The 10491-nt window shown below is 42.4% G+C and overlaps 1 pseudogene; it reads left to right on the forward strand.

Annotated features, from left to right (window-relative positions):
* The first annotated feature begins 1847 nt into the window (after nucleotides 1-1847).
* Nucleotides 1848-3211, forward strand: LOC137501538 (piggyBac transposable element-derived protein 3-like; annotated as a pseudogene).
* Nucleotides 3212-10491: the final 7280 nt, after the last annotated feature.

The raw sequence follows: 10491 nt of genomic DNA on the forward strand, positions 1-10491 counted from the left end.
CGTTGAGAGGAAGCTGGATGAAAACCAGTGTGATTTCAGACCACAGAGAGGCTGTCAGGATCAGATTTTCAGTATGCGCCAGGTAACTGAAAAATGCTACGAGAGGAATAGGCAGTTGCGTTTATGTTTCGTAGATCTAGAGAAAGCATATGACAGGGTACCGAGGGAAAAGATGTTCACCATACTGGCGGACTATGGAATTAAAGGCAGATTATTAAAATCAATCAAAGGCATTTATGGTGACAATTGGGCTTCAGTGAGAATTGATGGTAGAATGAGTTCTTGGTTCAGGGTACTTACAGGGGTTAGACAAGGCTGTAATCTTTCACCTTTGCTGTTCGTAGTTTACATGGATCATCTGCTGAAAGGTATAAAATGGCAGGGAGGGATTCAGTTAGGTGGAAATGTAGTAAGCACTCTGGCCTATGCTGACGATTTGGTCTTAATGGCAGATTGTGCCTAAAGCCTACAGTCTAATATCTTGGAACTAGAAAATAGGTGCAATGAGTATGGTATGAAAATTAGCCTCTCGAAGACTAAATTGATGTCAGTAGGTAAGAAATTCAACAGAATTGAATGTCAGATCGGTGATACAAAGCTAGAACAGGTCGATAATTTCAAGTATTTAGGTTGTGTGTTCTCCCAGGATGGTAATATAGTAAGTGAGATTGAATTAAGGTGTCGTAAAGCTAATGCAGTTAGCTCGCAGCTGCGATCAACAGTATTCTGTAAGAAGGAAGTCAGCTCCCAGACGAAACTACAGTATCTTTACATCGGTCTGTTTTCATACCAACTTTGCTTTACGGGAGCGAAAGCTGGGTGGACTCAGGATACCTCTACGTTCCGACGGTCCACATATGTGGACCTCAGTTGTGAGCTAATTTCTCGTGTGTTTTAATGTGAAATTTGTGGCGTAGCGACCGCAATCCTCGTCTGTGGACCTCTTAGTTCACCTAGTTGCCACAGGAAGGCTGTGGTACTCCTAACTGTCATGGTAGATTTAAATGTAAAGAGTGGTGCGCGAGAAGATGGCTTCCTGCCATCATGCTGAAAGTAAGTATATATTTCCCAGTAAATAACTCAGAATCTTGCTAAGCTGATTTTTTTCAGTGTTGTGTAGTATTTGTAGAGTCTGTGAATTATTTCAGTTTATCAATATTGTTAAGTGGTACTGATATTTATCGCATAATGTGATGGTCCTCATACGTGGACCTCAGTTGAGTGTTGTATTATATTTTCTGTAGGTTTTGATATGGGAGTGATTAGTAATGGCATCACAATTACCGAATTATGCTACACGAAATACGTTGTTTTATGGCAAAATAACTTACTTTATGTTTATTCCTTTTTTTACAGAAGGAAGATTTCTTGAGGAAAGAGATATATGGGCTTTTCTGGATGAAAGTGATGCGGATCTGTCCGAGGGCGAGCTTGACGAATTCTCAGTTACTGATGTTACTAACTTTGACTCATCCTCTGTGTACGATAATGACGATGATGTAAATGAAGGTGAAGGTCTTGGAAATGAATGTGTCCTAAATAGAGAAAATGATGTGCTTGGCAACAACGAAGACGAAGGAAACAGATCTACGGAATCGGTGGTATCTCAGGCGCTCACACCTTCAACTACTAAGACCCGCGATATGAAATGGAGAAAGAAATCTATGACTTTACAGGACCCCTGCAATGATGAAGTATTTTTAACAGACTATGACAATGAAAAGGGAATTTTAGATTCATTCTTGGAATACCTACCTCTTAGTTTCTGGGAACAACATGCGGAACAAACTAACCTCTATTCAGTTCAAAAGCGCGACTTGAAATCCGTAAATACTACTAAGGAAGAAATGATGCATTTGGCTGGTGTGCATGTGATGATGGGTGTGCTGGGTTATCCACAAACCAAAATGTACTGGCAACGTGATACTGAGTGCCGATAATTTCTAAGTGTATGTCCAGGGATCGTTTTTTCGAACTGAGGAATTTTATGCATTTTGTTGACAATCAAGGGGAACATGAGGGACCACTCTGGAAGGTGAAACCATTTCTTGACTGCGTGAAACAAAAATGCATATCTCTCCCACGGTCAAAGCATGTATCACTTGATGAACAGATGGTGCCTTTCTCAGGCAAGTGTGGCTTTAGGCAGTTTGTCCCTTCAAAACCCAACCCATTAGGATTGAAGAATTTCATTTTGGGAGCTCCAGATGGATTAGTTTTAGATTTTATGTTTTACATAGGGGCAGGTACAGTATCGATTGAGGACCAAAAAGAAGGTCTTGGTGGTGCTATTGTCAAGGGTTTGACAGAAAGTATTCCACAAGATAAAACTCATTGTGTTTACACTGATAGGTTTTTTACCAGTGTAAAATCAGTAGACATGCTACTGCAGAGAAATATATACCAAACAGGGACTGTCATGAAAAACAGGGTGGGATCAGTGTCACAAAAACTGAAAACCGATAAGGAACTGAAAAGGGGAGAATGGGAGGAGTGGGTAAGGGAAGATGAAAAAATGTGCATTGTAAAGTGGAAGGACAACAGAAGTGTTCTTCTTCTGTCTTCATGTGTTGGCAGTGAGCCACCTACAACATGCAAAAGATGGTCGAAGGAGGAAAAGAAAAAGGTTGTTATTCCTCAGCCATTGATTGTTAAATACTACAATGAAAAAATGGGTGGAGTAGACCTTTGTGATAGATTCATGTCATACTATAGGTGTTACATTCGTACCAACAAATGGCCAGTGCGTATGTTCAACCACTTTGTTGATCTTATAATTGTTAATTGTTGGATAATGTATCACAGATGGTGTGCAGGTAGTGGTATTATTAGACAAAAACGACTCTCATTAATGGATTACAAAATGCACGTAGGAAAGGCATTGATAAATTTTAAGGACATTGGTTACATAAACATTAGGAAACGAGGACGGCCTCCCTCAGCATCCACCAACCCTGTTGACGAAGATGATGACTCCGAGGATGACATGGACAAACAAGGTACGGTGAAAGTGCGAAGAGTTCAGAGCCAACCCATTCCAGAGGTTCGTTTTGACAATATAGGCCACTTACCAAAATTTGTTGATGCAAAGAATGCCTCGAAATGCAGAAGGCCTGGATGTCATTCCAAAACGAGGGTAGTCTGTACAAAATGTGGTATGTACCTTTGCGCTCTAAAAAACAACTGCTTTTGTCATTATCACACAAAGTAATGAGTAGAATGACTTGTGTAGTGAGAAATTGTTCAATTATGTGTATATTTAGTTTCTATGTATGCATAGAGTTCCTATATTATGATGAGAGTGTTTTAGAATAGGTTTTGGATATTTTACGTTAGTAATACACAGTTTCCATGTTATGAGAGTGTTTTAAAATAGGTTCTGGGTTTTTTAAGTAATTAAAGTACATAATTGGAATAAAAACGCATATTGTTTCCAAAAAACCCATCTGCTAAATCAAGAGAAGTGTAATCCATAATGTGTTAACAAAGACCTGAGGTCCACATATGAGGACCCTCAGTTATGCCCTTTCGGCACGTTACGAAGAAAAATTTTATTGCATGGTTTGCTTACTAGTGACCCATATTCTCAGAAATGGCATGTATAAAAATTCTGTTTCCGGAGTATTCAGTCCGGGATTGAAGAGGTTATTCATAAGTTAGAAGTAACAGACATAAAAGTAGCAAGAATGATTGCTGGGACAAACAGGTGTGAACAATGGCAGGAGGGTACTCGGAATGAGGAGATAAAGGCTAATTTAGGAATGAACTCGATGGATGAAGCTGTACGGGTTACCTGGAGAATAATGGACTCTGCTATGGAGGGTAAAAGAAGTAGAGGTAGACCAAGACGACGATGGTTAGACTCGGTTTCTAACGATTTAAAGATAAGAGGTATAGAACTAAATGAGGCCAGAACACTAGTTGCAAATCGAGGATTGTGGCGACGTTTAGTAAATTCACAGAGGCTTGCAGACTGAACGCTGAAAGGCATAACAGTCTATAATGATAATGTATGTATGTATGTATGTATGTATGTATGTATGTATGTATGTTATCTTCAATACGGAACAGATATGAGATTAGTTACTTGTTACTTATATCCAGCAGTATAAGAATTCAAACAGACACCAAAGGTAAATAATATGCAGATGGACATTATTAAACCTGAAATGGATAACTGTTCGAAACTTTTGCTAAAATATTCAGCGTACACACACATGGTCGTTACGATTTTATTTATATAGATTAGAAATCTGCTCCACGTGCAACACCTTTTGGGCTATGTCCCCTCGGATTGTTTCGATCCTCCTATTAACCCCAAGTGCATTCAGGGATTTATAAATAATTTTGGTCCTAAAACATTCCCAAGGATATGTAAATTCTAGATATGAAGTTTGGTAGTAATATATCCAATAGTTTCCTACTAATAAGAACTCACACAAACCGAAAAACTGTCACCTAAGTTAAAAATTATGTAGATGGTCATTATCAGACCTGAAACGGATAAATGTACGAACATTTTGCCAAAATAATTAATGAAGATTTCCGTGAGCATAATTAAGACACAATCACAGCATTCTCCTGGTTTGGAAATAGGAAACCACGGAAAGCGATCTGTCTGCATTGATGTTCAAACCCATTATCTCCTACAAGTACAGGAGATATTACAACAATACGCTATATTTTTATACAATGGTATGAGAGACTATACCACAGACGGAACAAAATTTAGAATGACCAATGAGGGTCGCATGGCATTGAATCGAACCTCAACACTTGGACTCAATGGCACGTGTCTTGTAGTGGTTACCCTGGTTACGTGTTGAAACTTCGTCCCTCACAATGAATGTCTTTGTTTCGACAATGTGACATAAGTGGTGGTGGTGGTGTTGATTATTGTTTTAAGAGGAAGTACAACTGGGCAACCATCCTCTATATAACACTAATCAGAGATAAGAAATGGAAGGGTCCGACACTTCGAAAAATGAAGGTATCGGTCAAAGGAAGACAAAGGTCACGAAGGGCGTGAAAATGAAAGACTCCCTAGCCCTCGCAAACCTAATAGCGTCGGGGTCGGAAAAGAACAAAAGTTGACCAAGGAAGGTCGGATAGGATAGATGTAAGTGAGGAGCCTGGCACAAGTAAGGGGAAGCAATGCCAGGACTCAGCTGAGGGCCCCGTGGTCGCCAACCCACGCTCCAAAGTTCAGAGCCCCTGGGGCCAATGTGACATAACCACTGCCAGGCTTGGTATCAGCTGAGGCTAGTCATTTCTTATCTTCCACTTGCTATGTAAACCAGGTAATAATCGCTAGGTAACAGAAACCCGAACTCTCCGGTCAATGGAAATCATGTGGTCATAGAGTCGTTTATCTCCATAGTTCCATTTAGTACTTTAACACTCAGATAATGTTTCACTGAACACATGAAATAAATATTACATTACGTTAAAAAAAATATACATTCCTTTTCTTTGAAAACTGTTACGGCCTCATTTGACGCCTAACATTTTTCGAGAAAATAATGGCGATACCAATATATTGCACTGGATTGCCATTCCCTCCGCAAGATTGTTTCTTTGCTATACCACCACTTCTCTCGCTAAACGTACACCCATGTTCATAAAAACCAGAACACCTTGAAAGACTAGAGATAGAAAGTTCATATTCACAGGACATGTGCATTAGTATGTTCTGAAGAAATGATTAGCATTCGAACCATGTCGGCCCTCAGGTTCAAGGTCGACATCGATATCGGCGTACCACCACCGACTCGCAAAATGTGCCTGGGGCTCAAGTTGTCGCTGTAAACCGTATGTAATGGATCAGTGGTACATGAGAAGACGTGCAGGATACATCAGGTGTATGCGAGAACTGTATCGTCAAATGAGTGACTTTGAAAGAGAGCGAATTATTGGCTTGAGAGAACGTGATGCATCCATCTGGCAAATTGCTGCTCGTGTGGGACGAAGTGTGTAGGCAGTGCAACGGGTATATACAGCATGGTTCACAGAAGGTCTCACCACCAGACCGCCCCCCGAGAAGATCGACACCTCATCCGGAAGGCATTGCAGGACAGATCGGCGTCCTCTTCGGCTCTGGCGCAACATTGGAACACATCGTACATCATCAGGAGTGGCACTCCGTCGCCGTTTATTACGGTCTGGGTTACCGACGCGTCGTTCACTTCTCCGCCCACCATTGACTAATGTACATAAACATGGCAGAGTGCAATGGTGTATGGAACTACGTCACTAGGGACAGGAATTACAGCAGATAGTGTTTTCTGACGAATTCAGGTTCTGTTGGTTTGAAAATGATGGCCGCATTTTGATTCGCCGCAAACAGTGGGAGAGGCATCACATTGACTGCATTCGCACAAGACATACAGCGCCAACTCAAGGCCTTATGGTGTGGGTGCTGTAGGGTACAAGCACAAATCACAGATGGTGCGTGTCCAGGGCACTGTGACCAGTGTGACCTACGTCAATGACATCCTGCGACCCGTACCCATTCCGTTTCTGCACCCATATTTCAGCCGCACAATGCGCGACCACATGTTGCTGCACGAACACGTGTCTTCTTGTTGTCACAGAATGTCAGACTGTTCACCAGGCCCGCCCGATGACCTGACTTGTCGGCAATCAAAAATGTGTGGGATATGGTGAAACGACGGGTGCGGCGCTGTGACCCAATGCGAACCACCAAAGATGTACTGTGGAACCAGGTGAATGAGGCATGGATGGCTATACCCCAGGACGTCATTGGCGCATGATACGCGTCGGTGCCATCACGCATAGAGCAAGTTATCAGTGCCCATGGAGGACGCAGTGCCTGCTAGGCAACAGGTGACATGCTGAACCTAGGTGACAGTATTTCCTAATCGTTTCTGGAGAACATTCTAATGAACATATCCTGTGAATATGAACTTCCTATCTCAAGTCTTTCAAGGTGTGCTTCTTATGAACATGAGTGTAACCTTCTGCACCCATTCCCCTTGTGGATGGGGAATATATCCACGGTATCCCCTGCCTGTCTTAAGAGGCAATTAAAGGGTCCCAGGGTCTCGTAATTGGGAGCTCGGGTTGGCGACCCCAGGACCCTAAGCTGAGTGCTCACGTTGTTTCCACCTACTTTTGCCAGGCTCCTCACTTTCACGTATCCTATCCGGCAAATCTTGTTCTTTTCCGAACCCGAAGGTGTTAGGTTTGCGTATCCTAGGGATTTTCGAGCCCTTCGTGGCCCTTGCGTCCATTTTTCGAAGTGTTGCACGAAAAAAAAAACCGTCGTATCATAGCAAGTAACACATATTTGTACTGTAGATAACACTTTCACTCACCGATTACCGTTGCTATATGTAGAAATATTTACTTCAGCGACATAGCCTGAGGCTCGCTTCTTATCGAGTGCCCACATCTTTTCAATTTTCTAAGTATTTTCTATTTTCTTTCCATTCTACACATCCTCAACTACTTCTGCATGTAGTCACCACCATTAAGCATTTGTCATAAATAAGCACCAATTTTTTGTCATAGAATGATCCGCATGTGATGAAACCCACCCAAAGCAGAGTGACAAAATTGTGTACCGTCTGTTATGACGAACTTAACCATCATTAACTTACCAACCGCATAAAGTGCCAAGATGTTTGACCGTCCTTCAGAAATAGACTACCTCAGCCAGGATAGAACCCGCGACTTTGAGATAATATGTCGGACACTCTACCACTAAAAAGAAAATGGCGTATGGCCTCTGAAGAGGCCTGCTGCAGGTCTTTCTAGTTGACGCCTCATAGGTGACCTGCGCATCTGTGAGGATGGGATCCTACCTAAATCGACCAAAGGTCAGCAAGCTAAAAGTTTAGCCATGGAGCCGGACGCTTTACCGCTGATTCTCCGAGAGATGAGATTTGTTAGCTGTAACTTCGGAAAAACCAGACGCGATAGAGTAAGAAATACTGATGTTAGAAACATAGCTCTAGTTGGTAGATTACCGATTCAAGAACTATGTACACATGCGAAGGACGGCCGCATACAGATTATCAAGGGATATATTCGACTTACAACTAGAAGATAAGAGACCAAGAGGAAGACCCAGAATGAGGTGGAGACTCGCTCACTATCGAAACTGAAGAGAGATAAAAGGATAAAAATTGGTGGAGTAGCTTCGTGTCCGCCTCTGTGGTGTAGCGGTTAGTGTGATTAGCTGTCACCCCCGGCTCTGCCACGAAATTTGATAGGTGGTACGAGTGCTGGAACAGGGTCCACTCAGCCTCTGGAGGTCAACCGAGTAGAGGTGGGTTCGATTCCCACCTCAGCCATCCTGGAAGTGGTTTTCCGTGGTTTTCCACTTCTCCCCCAGGCAAATGCCGGGTTGGTACCTAAGTTAAGGCCACGGCCGCTTCCTTCCCTCTTCCTCGTCTATCCCTTCCAATCTTCCCATCCCCCCGCAAGGCACCTGTTCAGCATACCAGCTGAGGCCGTCTGGGCGAGTCTGAAGCTCCAGGACACTGCCCTTGAGGTGGTAGAGGTGGAATCCCTAGCTGAGTCCGAGGGAAAAACCGACCCTGGAGGATAAAGACATAAAGAAGAAAATCATGAGTTTTATATGAATCAAAACATAAAAATATTATTTCAGCCACGGTAAAGGTAACGGCCATGTTAGTTATGGGATAACTTGTGCACCGCTGAACATGGAAGACATGTAGTTTCTTGTGACCCCGCCCCCTGCGGCAGCCAGTTATTCACATCGAAAATAACCGCCAATGAATCATCAGGCAATGATAGGTCTCTAAGGTCAGTCAACTTTGAGTCATCCTGGAATCAAGTCATTAAATGGTCACTCCAATAATATTGCAGGCGAAGGCTTACTCTAGCCCGCAGCACATTCTCTGCCTAGCGCGTGGCACTCACTTAAGAAATTAAAGATATCGGCAAAGCTAAATGATTCGAAATGACCTGTTTATGCTGCGGAGTAGCGCGGGTCCTCTAGGTAGTATTACCACAATCAGTTGTGCATAGATAATCTTTCAGGATTTCAATCATGTTATAGTTCCACCTAGTGGACAGGGAAAAGCTACTGAAGAAACTGGTAAAAAATAACGGGATACATGAATTCTTTAACGAACACATTAGGACCATTTTTGATTATAATTACATCACTGCAAACGATAACCTGTCTATCTCGAATCCCATAACGCAGATGAACGGAGTACTACAGGGCGATCCAATGAGCCCCATACTATTCAATATAGCGGTCTCAGACCTAATACCCACTATAAAGGTCGAACGCGACCAGGTACATATACAGGGTTATTCACCTAACACGTTACACGCAAATAACTTCTAAACCATTGAGGATATCAGCATTCTGTTTTCATATTTATAAATGGTACGGCGGGTCTTGTAAAATAACGTACTACTTAGTCTCATGGGGTGATTGACAACCGAGATAGTGATACTAACTCCATATTTTTAAATGGAACGGCACAAATTCATACATCTGATACAGAAGTTCTTCTGCGTACAAGTTCAAATATGTAAGTATTTTCAAAATCGGACAATTACTTTTTGAGATATAAGTAAGAACAGCATGCGCTATTTTAATGCTGCATCAGACGGCGTGAAGTCGGGCAAGAACATATTGAGGCACAAGAAGTTTCCTGGAAGTGAGTTCAGCCACAGAATGGATACCAGGCGTGTAAGCACCTCGTATACATGTGATGGGTTTGCAAAGTGTGCATGACAGACGAACACATGACAAGACAGAAAGGGTTGATGTGTTTAAAAGGAATAAAATAAGTACTTTGCCTTGAAAGGAACATAACGAAAGCTATAATTGTCACTGGTTTTAGTGTACAGTTCATACTATTCTATGAGTTGAGAAATAATCATAACACAAAACACCGGAAGACCTCTTTCTCGACAAGCAAATGTCCAGAGCTGATGGTTGTGAGATGGCAGCAAAACTATTATTTATGTTTTATTTTACACGCATTAATCTCCGCAGAGCTCCAGAGCGACTATAGTAGCGTGCATTCGGGAGAGCGTAGGTTCGAGTCCTGCCTCGCCCAACCTGGCATTGATTTCATGGTGTCTCATGTTCAACACCAGGCAAATACCGGATGGATACCTTTGATAATAGGCCACGGCCGACTTTCTTTCCAAATCCTTCCCATTCCCATCCGTCAGAAAAAACCTAAACTGAGCGCAATCTATTACGTGTCAAAACAAAACAACACAACTTCCCCGTTGTGTGTTCGCCAGTCATACAATAACGTTGCACACCCAGGGTATGTTGCGGTACATCACATTATGTTTACAGTACATGCCTGGTATCCGTTCTGTGGCTGGAACCACGGCCAGGAAGCAGCTTGTGCCTCAATATGTCCTTGCCCGACTTCACGCCGTCTGATGCGGCATGCAAAACCGCGCATGTTGTTTTTCTTTATATCTCAAACATTAATTGTCCGATTTTGAAAATACTTACATATT

The sequence above is a fragment of the Anabrus simplex genome, chromosome 7 (assembly GCF_040414725.1).
Source record: "Anabrus simplex isolate iqAnaSimp1 chromosome 7, ASM4041472v1, whole genome shotgun sequence".
NCBI lineage: Eukaryota > Metazoa > Arthropoda > Insecta > Orthoptera > Tettigoniidae > Anabrus > Anabrus simplex.